The 13,293-nt window shown below is 42.0% G+C and overlaps 1 long non-coding RNA gene across 1 annotated transcript in view; it reads left to right on the top strand.

Annotated features, from left to right (window-relative positions):
• Positions 1-12,709, top strand: part of LOC309545977 — a 47,615-nt gene extending 34,906 nt beyond the window's left edge. The window contains exons 2-3 of the long non-coding RNA XR_014224917.1: positions 517-624; positions 12,405-12,709. This is a non-coding gene — a long non-coding RNA (uncharacterized lncRNA). The remainder of the gene's footprint in view (positions 1-516; positions 625-12,404) is intronic.
• Positions 12,710-13,293: the final 584 nt, after the last annotated feature.

Genomic DNA, 13,293 nt, shown 5'->3' with positions numbered 1-13,293 from the left:
GAGGACCACTGGTGTAGGCAAACAGACTGCTGGGTTGCAGTGGCTACATCCTTTCTACCTATAAAGAATTCCAAACACGGCATTGTTTTCCATAATTTAATTGATCCAGCTTGGAACAATGTAACCTTATGTATACCATACCTGGGTGATGCCCCTGGAAATCACTAATGTATGTCCACTTGCATCCTGGTCCTATGCTTAGTGACCGGCTTGATGTATTGTAAACATAGGACATTGGCAGCTTGGTAAGGGCACCAAAGAATGCAGTGTTTTTGGATTACATGAGGTGAAGAAGCAGGACGGTGATGTCCGACATTGTCTAAGTTGGACCAATGCATCTATGTAAAAATATACGATGCCTGGAGTTCTTCTTCAGATAAGTCCACCTTTTGTAAAATAAAACACCAGAGATACAGCAGGAAATACTGGGCTATCACTTCAAAGTAAGGGTTTAGTCCCACGTTGCAAGATATGTGTGTGTATATCTATAATTTTTAAAAACATTTTTTTTTACAGAGCCTAGAATGAGGGACATCCTAACCGGCCAGTGAGGGGAAACCACTAGAAGAGAGCATGAACGCACACTAAGCAGCTGTAGAGCTACACTACTGATTGTGGTTTGAAGTAAGTGTTGCATCATCTGTTTTGCAATACACATGCAGTCAGGCTTTGATCTCAATTTAGGGTTGGGGGTTCCACTTTTAGTGCCCTTTCACGTGGGCGATCCGTTCAGGTTCGCCTGTCAGTTTTTTAGGTAGACCTGATCGGAAGGTCCATGCATTCCTATGAACCGAGGGAGTTAAGGGACATGTGTTTGTTTACACCTGCCTACCCCCAGGTCCGATCATGCCCGCTAAAGAAAATGTAGGACTGTGTCCTCTTCCATTTTTTGACTGACTGGATTAGAGGCAGCCAGGTGTAAACAAAAAGTGGAGTTTGTTTACTCCTGGTCGCTTATAGAGCAGAGCGGAGTCTGTCCATATGCACTCTGCGTAGTCGGAGTGGGCTCAGACCTGCCATCCACCTTGCTCTTCAGAATGCAAACAGCCCGTGTGAAAGGCCTCTTATGTAGGGGTTTGGCATTTGAAGACCTATGCTGGCCACACATGGCTCAAATGTCTGGCTAAATCGGCCCAAATTGAAGTTGTGTTTGGCCAGCATAAGTTCTCCGATCACCGACTCAGTACCCCTACATAGGTGTTAGCACTACAAACTTCTAATCTGAAAAAAAATGAAGGAGTCTGATAAATTATTGGCCGAACAGTGACTGCAGCCAGATAGAGATGGACTACAATCCGTCGAAACGTTGTGCCGTGACTCCCATGTTATGTGATCTTTGAGGAAGGTAATAAGACTCCTCCTAGAGATTTCTCTACATTTGCTTAGGGTGACAGTGCTTTCAGAATTCCACTCCACCTCTGCTGTGATTTGACTTTTTTTTGGAAACTCAATTTTGTGTATTCGATTTCAGTCCAGTTCAGATTTTATTCGCTATGTCAATCTAATTTGTTTACTGTACCTTTTTCTTCTGCCATCTAAACAGCATTGTACTCTTGTTCAAATGTAAACAGCCACTACCTCATTTCACCTCCCCGGGCTGTCACAAATGTATAGGACAGCGAGATCTGCACAACGTCTCACTTCTTCAGAACCCCAGTGTTAGTGGCCTTGGCTGGCTTTCTTTAGATCAGATTGCCTATGATCTATTTTTAGTAGGCCTTCAGTCAAACTGTGTCTACCCATATAAACATTTCACATGAATGAAAGGCTAATGCAGCCCCTTTATATTGTAGACGGGTTAGAGGGATTTTGACTTTTTGTTTAAATTTCATCTGCATTTCACACATTTGTTAGGAGATGTACTAGAAGAATTAGACAAACAGAAGTAATGTGTTCAGTATTTGCTGTGAACGTATGAATATGAGGAGAGTGTAAGTCTAGCCTGTGATATGATAGGATATATCAGCTCATGGTAAAGTATAAGAGAATAAAGTGTTATAACCTTATATCTAGCTTATCTACTACACTATTATTGCTATTAATTGGCCCTTATCTGTTGTGTCTATTTGATCTCTGTTTTAAATCAAAAGCTCAAAGCCTCTGCTCTGCCACTACTGAAGAGGGTCTAAAGTCTGTAACTTACACTTGTCATCTGTATGTATATAGAAAGCTGGCCATTGCCTATGCATATGCAGAAGGAAGTACGGTGCTGTCAGTATGTCCATCCAGGAGATGGGAAGGTGAAAGAGTAGAGGCCTACACAAATTGTGTGGAAAGCAATGGTTGTAGCGCTACATTCAAACTAAACATTGATTACAGATGCTACAAAATGCCCGTCCAAAAGAATAAAAATGTTAAAAAAAAAAAAAAAAAAAAGATATACATTTAATTTTTTATTTCCATTGTTGACCTTTTATATGTATCGTATTGCAAGGGGGTGGGGGTAATTACACAGTCTTAGTGCTGCTTTACATGAAAAGAAAAAGTTAAATTACAAAAAAAGCACAATTATACTGCACAGCATAAAGCGGAGTTCCGGGCACAAAATCGATTATTTTTTTTTTTTGTGCCCGTCCGCTTCTACACCTTCACCTGAAAAGGAATTGGATAGTTAGGTTTTTTTTTTTTATTTACTCACCTTGTAATTAAAAAAAATATATACCGGTAATATTGAAGTATACTTGCTGAATCCAGAAAGGCTCTCACCCTGCCTGTGTTTTTAAAGATTACCATTAATAGTGCAAAATATGTCATTGGGTCATACAGTGCCCAGCATAGATGAGTACACCCTAGTATTTTGTATGACCTCCATGATTTGTAAGGACAGCACCAAGTCTTCTTGGCATGGAATGAACAAATTGGTGACATATTGCAACATCTATCTTTTTCCATTCTTCAAAAACTCTTTTAGAGCCTAAATGCTGGATAGAGAGTGATGCTCAACTTGTCTCTTCAGGATTCCCTATAGGATTCACCTTCCCCCTGTTCTTTTTCAGAAATGCAACAGTGGCCTTATATGTGTGTTTGGGATCATTGTCCTGTTGGAAACGTGCACGGCGATCAAGGGCATGGCGTGATAGTCGTATCTTCTCTTTCAATATAGAGCATTACATTTTGTGAATTCATGATACCATCAATGAAATGCAGTTCCCCAACTCCAGCAGCACTCATGCAGCCCCACAGAAGGACACTGCCACCACCATGTTTCACTGTAGGGACCATGCATTTTTCTTTGTACTCCTTACCTTTGCGACACCATACAGTTTCAAAGCCATCAGTTCAAAAAAAATCTTGCTCTCATCACTTCAAAGTACAGAGTCCCAGTAGTTGTCTTCTTTTTCAGCATGGGCCCTGGCAAAGTCTAGGCTGGCTTTTTTGTGCATGGACTTTAGGAGAGGCTTTCTTCGTGGATAACACCCATGCATGCCATTCCTCTGCAGTGTGCACTGTATTGTGTCACGGGAATCAATCACCTCAATTTGGCTTTTTACTTCTTTAGTGAACTGCTGGGAACTTGCATGGCATTTTTTTAACCCTTCTCATCAGAGGACGCTCCTGTTGCGGTGTGAACTTTCGTGGATGGCCTGGATGTCTCTATGAGATGGTTGCAGTTCCAACTTTGTTAAATTTTTGTATCACTTTTTCTACAGTATTCTGACCAATAAGTAAAGCTTTGCTGATCTTCTTGTTGCCTTCACCTTTCTTGTGTAAAGAAATTGAATTATCTTTCTCTTGCCTTGTGACATTTCTCTTCCATGTGGTGCCATTGCTGACTGCATGAAATGGGAAGGGTTTTTCTTTAATGAATAATTAGACTGGCATGTAGTTGAATTCTTATTAATTAGGATTGTGTTGTCTAAAATTTAGCTTTGCTCCTAAGACTTTTATTGGGATGTACATTTTTGCAACATGGTCTTGAATTTGTTGTTTTTTTAGGAAAAATACTTTTTTGTGTGCGTGCAAATTAACAAATCTTGGTGCAATCAATGGCTCACATTTTGTGGGAGTATTTTGTTGTATAGTGTCCCATAGAAAATGTTGATTCTGAAAAGAAAGAAATGATTATCTGACAATCTGTTGGGGTATACTCATTTATGCTGAGCACTGTCAGTAAACTGCAACTTTTCTACCATGTCTGCTTCATATTTGTAAAACTGGCCATACACTTTACTTGTTTAAAAATTTTCATTTCTCTTTCGTTCATTGACGGGACAGCTTCAGATCTTCGTAACCATTGGGTTACACTGCCCCCTACAGGAGTAGGACACTAGGCAGAACAAAAGTCTCTCTACTCCCATGGGCAATTCCAGGGGGTATACTCCCTCTCTCTGCTATAGGCACCCAGTTTTTTTCTGCCTAGTCAAGAGTAAGGCCCTAGTTCCTTGCTGGGATCTTTGGTCCTGGCAATTTTTTCTTTTTAGATAGAATTTTTTTTTCCTGTGAGATCTACAATTAACTGCTGGACTGGGCGAAGGGCTGGATAATCTAGATCCAGTGGTCACCCCAGTCTGGCCAGCGAGCGCGTGCGCAAACCTCTGCTCTAGGTCGGCCACTGGACGGGGGCTGGCCTGCGAGTTAAACCCCTTGCGAGGTCGCATACGACCGGGTCTTGGCCTGAGTCGCAGTATTCCACCTGGCCGACAGCCCCCCATTTCTATGGAGAGGGGTTCTGTCCAGAGCGGTGACCGCCTGGTTCCTGGTATGGTGAGTAGCTGTTCCCCCCTCTCCCCCTGCAGTGTTTTGGGGGGGACGTGGGCCCCTCCTTGGGATGGCCGGACCCCTGGGGTTCCCTCCTTCTCGTCACGCACCCCATCTTGTCATCTGTCCCCCATCCTACCCCCTTCCCCCTCCAATTATGTTGGGGCTGTTTGGGTGGTCTGGTCCACCTCCTGGGGTGGGGGCAGGGCGATATGCTGGCGATAGGGGCCGGGGGGTGTGCTGCCAGCAACCGGATGATAAAATGTGCGGGGAGGGGTTGTACCTGGTTGGAGCCCCGGTCAGGGTCCCCCGTCCTTCCATGGTCTGTCCTTTTGAGGCCTGGGTTTCCTCCTGGGTCCCTGTAAGCCTTGTGGTGCCACGCGGGGCCGCCATTTTGTTGTAGCATGTGTTTTTATAAACGACAGTGATGTTTGTGTAGTCTGGCGGCCATTTTGCGGTGGTTTGCCATTGAAAATAGCGGTGGCCATGACAGTGGAGCCCTGTGGGTGGCGATTTTGGCGGTGGGAGCCCCTCCTCATCCCCTGGTGCTGACTCCTGGATGATTTTACTTCCTGATCACCGCACGTGGAGTGCAGGTTATCCTGGTGGCTGCAAGTGCCTGTTTTCTGCTGGGTAGTGAGTCTGGTGGGGTTCTCTTTTTTTGATGTGATGTGGGGTCATATTGACCCCAGATCTCTTCATAAGGAGAACCTGTTTTGCTTTAATGTCGTCACAAGAAATGTTTACATTTCTTGTGACAGCAATAAAGTAGAAGAAAAAAAATATATAAAGGGACAGTATAAAAATTACAAAATTGTAATATAAAAATGAAAACCTTCTTTTTAAGCGCCCCCGTCCCCCCATGCTCGTACGTAGCGGCAAACACACACGTTGGTCACACCCACATACGTAAACGGTGTTTGCACCACACTTGTGAGTTATCACCTCAACCTCGTTCTAGCGAGAGCAATATTTCTAGCACTTGACCTCCTCTGTAAACATTTTTAAAATGTCACCTATGGAGATTTTTAGGTACTGTCGTTTTGGTGCCATTCCACAAATGTGCACAAATTTAAAGCATGACGTTGGGTATCTATTTACTTGGGGTAAAATCATCTTTCATATTTTACAAAAAAAAGGGTCAAATATTAAGATGTTGTTTTTTTTTCTTTTTTTCAATTAATTTGTGTATTCTTTCTAACAAAACTGCATTTGAAAAAATGCTACGCAAATACAGTGTGACATAAAAAATTGCAACGACCACCAATTTATTCTCTTGGGCCTCTTCTTAAAAATAAATTGTATAATGTTTGGGGGTTCTAAGTTATTTTCTAGCAAAAAAAATACTGGTTTTTATTTGTAAACTAAAAGTGTCAAAATAGTCCTGGTCCTTTTTAAAGAGGTTGCTGAAAGGCAAAGGCATAATGAGCTAATATGCATCGCATACTAGCTCATTATGAAATACTCGCCTTAAAACGAAGCCCCCGCAGCACCGCCTGCACAACACTTATCCGGCCGACATGTTAACCTGTCTTCCTTCCTGGTTCGTGTCCTCCGGCCATCTGATTGACTGGAGCCACGATTTTGTCACTCCTGCTCATGCGCACAGGGCTCTGAAGGAATGGCATGGGCAGCCGTTCCTTCAGAGCGCATGCGCCAGTGATGTCACTGGCTGCACGCAAAGTAAATATTTCCTAAACTGTGCATGTTTAGGAGATATTTACAGTACCTTTAGGTAAGCCTTATCATAGGCTTTACATATAGGTACAAGTTACAGAGGAAGCTTTACTTCCTCTTTTTAAATGAATAGGTTAAAAAAAAAAGGAGACAAAGGAATGTTGAACACAAAACCTATTCAAATGATTTACTACAGGGATTGGCTTTGGGCCCAGTTGTTATAGACCTAGTTGTAAATTGTAGTGCTTCAAATTAAATATAATTTTTACTCTGAAATTATTTAGAATTATCAAAATTTAGTAGGACATTGATTATATCATAGAAGAATCTTGAGAAATTGACAACCGAGCCAAATTTTACCTTTTTGAATTTTTTAAAAATATAAGGTATTGCATCCTGTATATTATGTGGAATCTATCTGGGTAAAATAAGGTTAAAGAAGGACTTTGATGATTGGAAATACCAGATTAAAAAATTTAAAGTAGTACCTCCACTAAAAGGAAACGCATCTATTGCTAACATAGTAAAGACATTTGGGTTGATTTACTAAAACTGGAAAGTGCAAAATCTGAGGTTTGCCAATCAGCTTCTAACTTCAGCTCGATCAATTAAGCTTTGCCAAAAAAAAAAACCTGTAAGCGGATTGGTTTCTGTAAAGAACTGCACCAGATTTTGCTCTAACCAGTTTTAGCCCCCCGTCACACCGGTGATACTTCTACGACATGCGATATACAAATCATACCCGAAAAAGCATCTAATGTGTTTCAATGGCAGTGTCCTAATAGGTACAATTTCAAGTAGTGCGATTTGAGAAGTAGTTCATGCATTACTTTTTCAGGACTTCAGCACGATTTCACTGCCATAGACTATAATGTAAATCGTGCTGCAAATCGCATCTGTCTCTATATCCGCACTACTGAAGCCTGAAAGAAGTGAAATATTAACCCTTTGCTAGTTCAACTTTTGTTCATAACATCCTTGTTCCTCCCTTTGACATGGACAGCCCCTCTCACTGAAGTAGCACTGAAGTTCTATCGTATTTTTACAAATCTCACAGAAGTAGTGCTAAAGTAGTATTAAATTGTTGAAGTCTGGCTTTAAATCACACCATTATAAATCGTACCCGGTGTGACCGCAGGCTTAGTAAATGAACCCCATTGTATAAATCCCTTGTAACAGCCACATTTAGATTATGGGGGTCTAACACTGGATATTTGTTTGTAAAAGCAAAGAGGAGTTTTGGAGAGTTCAAAGATCATCAACTAAATTCATAAAAGAGGACATTTTTAGTTGTTGTGAATTAGAAAACATTAAAATCTCAAAGCTGGCTTAATCAGTTTAAATTTTTTTTTTTAAACCAGTATAAAGATTTTGCAAAATAACCTTTTATTTCTAGAATGGTACAAATGATGAGGACACATCAATTGCATATGCAAGAACAATAATTTATTCTCCTTAGAGGGTCGGGGGAACTTTTTATTCTTTATTTTAGTCAAATTGGAAACAGTTGACCCAGGGGTATTGGTTTGTTTTCTTCTGCTACAAAACTAGTTGTTGAGAGAGGTTGTTCCAGACCGAATTCACCCTGCTGAGGACCGATTCATATATAGTGGATTCTGATTGGTTGTTATGGATTTTTGCTTTTGAGAATTAGCACCTTTTTATTGAATAAGGCCAAATCCTTCACATTTTATGCCAGGAATACATGTACAGTATTTGTTAAGGTGTATACTATAACAATGTAAATTGGTATCTTTTTTGATGTGCTTTTTGATCTATCATAACTCTTCCACATTATTAAAACCCAACTAAACCTTTAGTTTTAAAAAGGCAAATATTTTTCAAAAGGCGTTCAGTGTCCTACAGTTCGTTTTTTTTCCAAAAGTTTTTTCATTGTCTTTCAGTTACAGTAATTTGCTTTGCAAAGCAATAACATTGTGAGTAAGACCCTTGCTGCCTCTGGGGAGACTTGTAGCTCTGCCATCAGCTCATCTCCTGTCCTCTGCTGATTGAAGTGTTCTGGCTCTACATCATCAAGAGTGGTGTGTTGGACCTTCGTGTGTTGGACCTTTGTAAAGAAATCACTGCTTCCCCACATAGAGTAAAGTTGGCCTGTAAGAATACACTGACCAGTGGCCACTGATGGAAAATTTTCCAGTATATAATCCCTGTTTAATTGATTTCTGTTGAGTAGCCCACAAACTGATCAATGTTCTTCTGGTCCTGCTGAACCTGCAGAATTCCATTAGTGCATGGTTAGATTAAAGAATAAGTACATTCTTACCTAAAAAAAAAAAAAAAAAAAAAAAAAATATTAAATGCACAAATTTTTGCAGAAAAATGTGCATTTATTTTATTTTTTTCCTGCAGGAGCCTGAATAGCATTGCACCCGTGATCAGTGGAGTCAAGCTTTTGCAGACAAGCCCTGCAGCTTTCTGCCTATACCTTCATATGGGCTGTGTGTTGAAAGCTGTAGGGCTTGTGAATTAACTACAAAGAACTACAAGCCTTTAGCTGCGGTGGATGATGGTGTGTGTTGTTCATTCACTTACAGGAAACTGTGAATGAATGATACAGCTTTGAAAGCAAAGTCCCACACGTCCACGCTCTTTTCAAAAAGGGACAGTGGGTGCGGAGAGAATATTACCTGCCCGCTGTCACACTGAGGGGGGGGGGGGGGGGTCAGGGTAACTAGCAGCAGGAGCTGGAACATGTTATATGTTCCAAAATGTGAACTTAACACTCTTACGAGAATGTGGCTATTTTTTCAAGAAAAAACTGTGTAAGACTTTTCACACCTTCTTCTGTTTTGACGCACCTGAAATGAGTTTAGCCAATTTAAATTTAAATTTCAGTTGGGCTTTAATCTAAATAGTCTTCCTCACCTTTTCTGAAAAGTTAATTTCTTGTAGCTTTTAAAAACTAGTACAGCAGAAGCTCCCTGTGTATGTCAAATTACCAGATTTATACAGTGCTTTTGAACTTCATTCACTCTACTTAAAAAAGGGAATACACGTTGCCTGAGTTGACATTTTAAGGCATTTAGGAAACTTTATCCAAGTGGGGTCTTTTAATTTAAGATTACATATGTTATTCCGTAATCCCAATGCACTGTGAAATTCAACATGTCTGTTTTAGATGATGCTTAAGATGGGTGCTCTTCTTCAAAGACTTTTTGTCTTGCACAAAGAATGCTTAGCAAAGTTTTCCTGCAGACGAAATTGGTTGTAGACACCTTAAAAGAGTTGCATAAAGAAACTTATCACCTAACGGTAGTAAAATGTAAAATGTTATGTAAGATGAAGGTCCACACTTACAGTGCAGGAACCAAAATTGTTCAACCTTTTATTAACCTAAAAACCCTCTTCAGCGTTCCATGCCCATGAACCTTAGCTTTCCCCACCCTGTGTGTATTACACACCCGTGAGAGCTGCTGTTGGCTGTTGAAAGTTCTCAGTGGACAGTGGATTAACTGCTGGGTGGAGGGCTTACTTCCAAAGCTGAAATCGTCAAGCCCTTAGTGATGAGTTTGTCCTGGGTTCCTGGGGGTAAAATCCATGAATGGGGAATCGGGGAGGAGGAAATATTATAAGCTCAGTTTTTGAAAGATTTTGAGGAAGTGGTGTGACATTCATACTGTTATGTCTCTTGGTAAATTTGTGATAAGTGAGGAGATTAAAGGGGTGAGCTGAGGAGATGAGAGATGTGTCTGGGTGTCGTTGGCATGGAGGTGATATTGGAAGCCGTGGGAGGTTATATATTTGCCCAGGTAAGAGGTGTGGAGAGAGGATAGGAGGGCCCCAAGGACGAAGCCTTTGGGTACCCCAACAGAAAGAGGAAGAGGAGTGGAGGAGTTGGTGTTGTATGTGATGCTGAAAGTGCACTGGGATAGGTAAGAGGAGAACCAGGAAAGAGCAGAGTCATGGATGCCAAGGGAGCGGAGTTTGAGGAGGGCTGGGTGGTTGACTGTGTCAAAGGCAGTGGAAAGGTCTAAGAGTTGGAGTATGGAGTATTGGCCATTGGTTTTAGCAGTGAATAGGTCATTAGTGAGTGTTTTTAGGGTAGTCTCAGTGTATTGTTGTGGGCGGAAGCCAGATTGTAAGGGATCGAGAAGGTTGATGTCAGTGAGGTGGCAACTCATATGGTTGTGGACAAGGCATTCAAGAAGCTTAGAGACAAACAGGAGCAGGGAAATGGGTCTTAAGTTATTCAAACAGGTGGGATCCAATGAGAGTTTTTTAAGTATGGGTTAACCAGTGCATGTTTTAGCTGGGAGGGAAAGGTGCCAGTGGAGAGGGAGCGGTTGAAGATGTGAGTTGGAGAGTTTAGGATAGAGCAGGAAGGGGGCCGTAGTAATTGTGAGGGGACAGGTGGTGAGGTGGGCCTTGGAAAGGAATTTGACAACTTCCTCGGTGGTAACAGGGTCGAAAGAGGAAACTATTGAGTGTGGTGTTGGACCTGGTATGTTGGTTGGAGCAGAAAGCTGGATAATGGCGATCTCATTATGAATTGTGTCAATCTTGTTCTTGCAATCTCCTGGGCAGTACGTAATTCAGTGGGTGAAGGCAGTGGGGGGGGGGGGGGGGGGTTAAGTAAGGAAGTAAGGGTACAAAAGTGTTGACAAGGATTGGATGCGAGGGTTTTGATCAGAGTGGTCTTGTAGGTTTGTTTAGCAGCATGGAGACAGAAGTTGTATTTGAGAAGAGCAAATTTAAAGATGGTGAAGTCTTACAGGGATTGAGTTTTACACCACACTGGCTCAAGAGCACTGCTGCATCTTTTGAGACTTTTGGTGTCATCTGTTTGCAAGGTTTAGCAGGGCAGGCCTTGCTCTGAAAGGAGAATGTATATCCAGGGAGGATGACAGTAAGTTGTTGTAGACCAAAGTGGACAGGTCTGGGCAGGACAGGGTGCAATTTTGTCATAAAGGCAATCAGTAGCAGAGGGAAGAAGAGAGAGAGTTGAGGGGGTGGAGGTTTCCACGGGTAACTGTTTGCTGGTTGAAGGCATGGAAGAGTGTGAAACTGAAACTAATAAGGTTGAGATTTTAGAGGGGAAATGGGGTGTTAGAAAAGTTGCAGGGAGTATAGAGGTGGGAAAAAACAAGGTTGAGGATGTTTTTATTGGAGTGAGTGGGGATTTATGTCAATTGTGTTAAAATATGAGGGTTAAGTTGAGTAGTTGAGAAGTGGCTGAGGTGTTTAACATTGACTGGAATGTTAAAGTCACTGAGGTTGATGGCAGGTACTTCAGAGGAGAGAAAGTAGGGTGGCCATGCATAGTCATCACAAAAGCGTGACACTGAGCCAGGAGGCCGGTAAATAACTGCAACCCTCAGACTAACAGGAGAAAAATGACAAAAACAGTGCACTTCAAAAGAGCAGAGGGACAGAGAGGGAGGTGTAGGAAGAACCTTGAAGTTGCTTTGTGGGCAAAGGAGTATTCCAACTCTGCCTCCTTCTCATCTGCTGGATCTGGGTGAGGGGAGTCCAGAGGAGGCCACCATGGGAGAGGACAGCCGGAGAGGCAGAATCAGATTCCTGGAGCCAGGCTTTGGTAATAGTAAGTAGAATAACGGTGTTGAAGAGGAAAAAGTAATTGATAGAGGCAAGTTTTTTGGACTCTGCGGACATTCAAATTCCACAAAAGTTACTGTTTCCCCTGGTTTTATATAAATTCCCCATAAACCTATACGATCAGATTGAGCTGTGCTTTTGCAGTACCTCTGTGTTGGCCCAATTTGTCTGTCTTGCTGCCCATTCTATGCTATGCGGCTTCCCTCTCTGATCTCGGCACAGAATCTCTCTACACTGTTCTAGCCCTAGAATGAAGAGTCATGGATATTTTTTTGTTGATGGTCAGAGGTGTGCTCAATTAGGCAGCAGAGAGCCTTCAATAATCAGAAGTTAGAATCTCTTTCCTGCATAATCAAAGGCCCAGACATTCCCATAAAATAGAACAGAGACCGTGGCAAGGAATTCCTGTGTGATTATTTTGTTTTAATATTGCTTATGTTTTTGTCTACTAGGGTTCACAGATGGGTCAAGGGCTTTGGAGAGTTGCAAGAAACCACCAGTTCCAGCAAGGATATCTAGATCACAGCTACCTATCCACAGATAATGACAACAATATAAGCAATCGAAGACATGCCCAGAGTGGCATAGACCTCTACCATCTGCTGAAAGCTAGAAAAGGAAAGGGCGAACAAGGATTTATTAATCTTGAAATGCTGCCACCAGAGCTAAGCCTTACTATTTTATCCTATCTTAATGCCACTGACCTGTGTTTGGCGTCATGTGTATGGCAAGACCTGGCCAATGACGAATTGCTGTGGCAAGGGTGAGTAAATCTATGCTGATTGAACAGTGGAGTTAAAAACTGTGATGGAATGGGGATGGTAAACTGTAACTTTAAGCAGCTGTAATTGTATATGTTTGATAAATAGTTTTAGGTACATTTTGACTTGAGTCAGGGCACCCGTTGTTTAAAAATGACATTCACATTTTAATGAAAGGGGTAGGGAGGTACCAAGGAAAGCAAAATAAAACTTCCACTATTACCTGTTGATCCTACCAGTGAAGTCCACCTAATATATAGCCATCTTCAATGCTGTGGCAAGAGTGTTTCCCTACTTAAAGTCGAACTCCACCCAAAATGGAAAGTTCCACTTTAAGGACTCGTCCCCCGCTCCTCTTGCACAATTGGCACTTTTGAGGGGGGGGGGGGCAGGTGCCCATTTTTGACAGGTACCCGGTTTTGACAGGTACCTGTACCCACTTCCTTTCCGAGTGACAAGGCGCTCGGGAACAGAAGTTCTCCCCCCCCCCCCCCTCTCCCCCTGCAGTCTTGTGGGACACTGACAGGTCCCAGAAGACTGCATCCACCAATCCAGGATGTGCCGCATGACTCTTGCATAC

The sequence above is a fragment of the Pelophylax lessonae genome (assembly GCF_965119305.1).
Source record: "Pelophylax lessonae genome assembly, chromosome: 1".
Taxonomy (NCBI): domain Eukaryota; kingdom Metazoa; phylum Chordata; class Amphibia; order Anura; family Ranidae; genus Pelophylax; species Pelophylax lessonae.
This window is presented reverse-complemented; position numbering and strand designations above follow the sequence as displayed.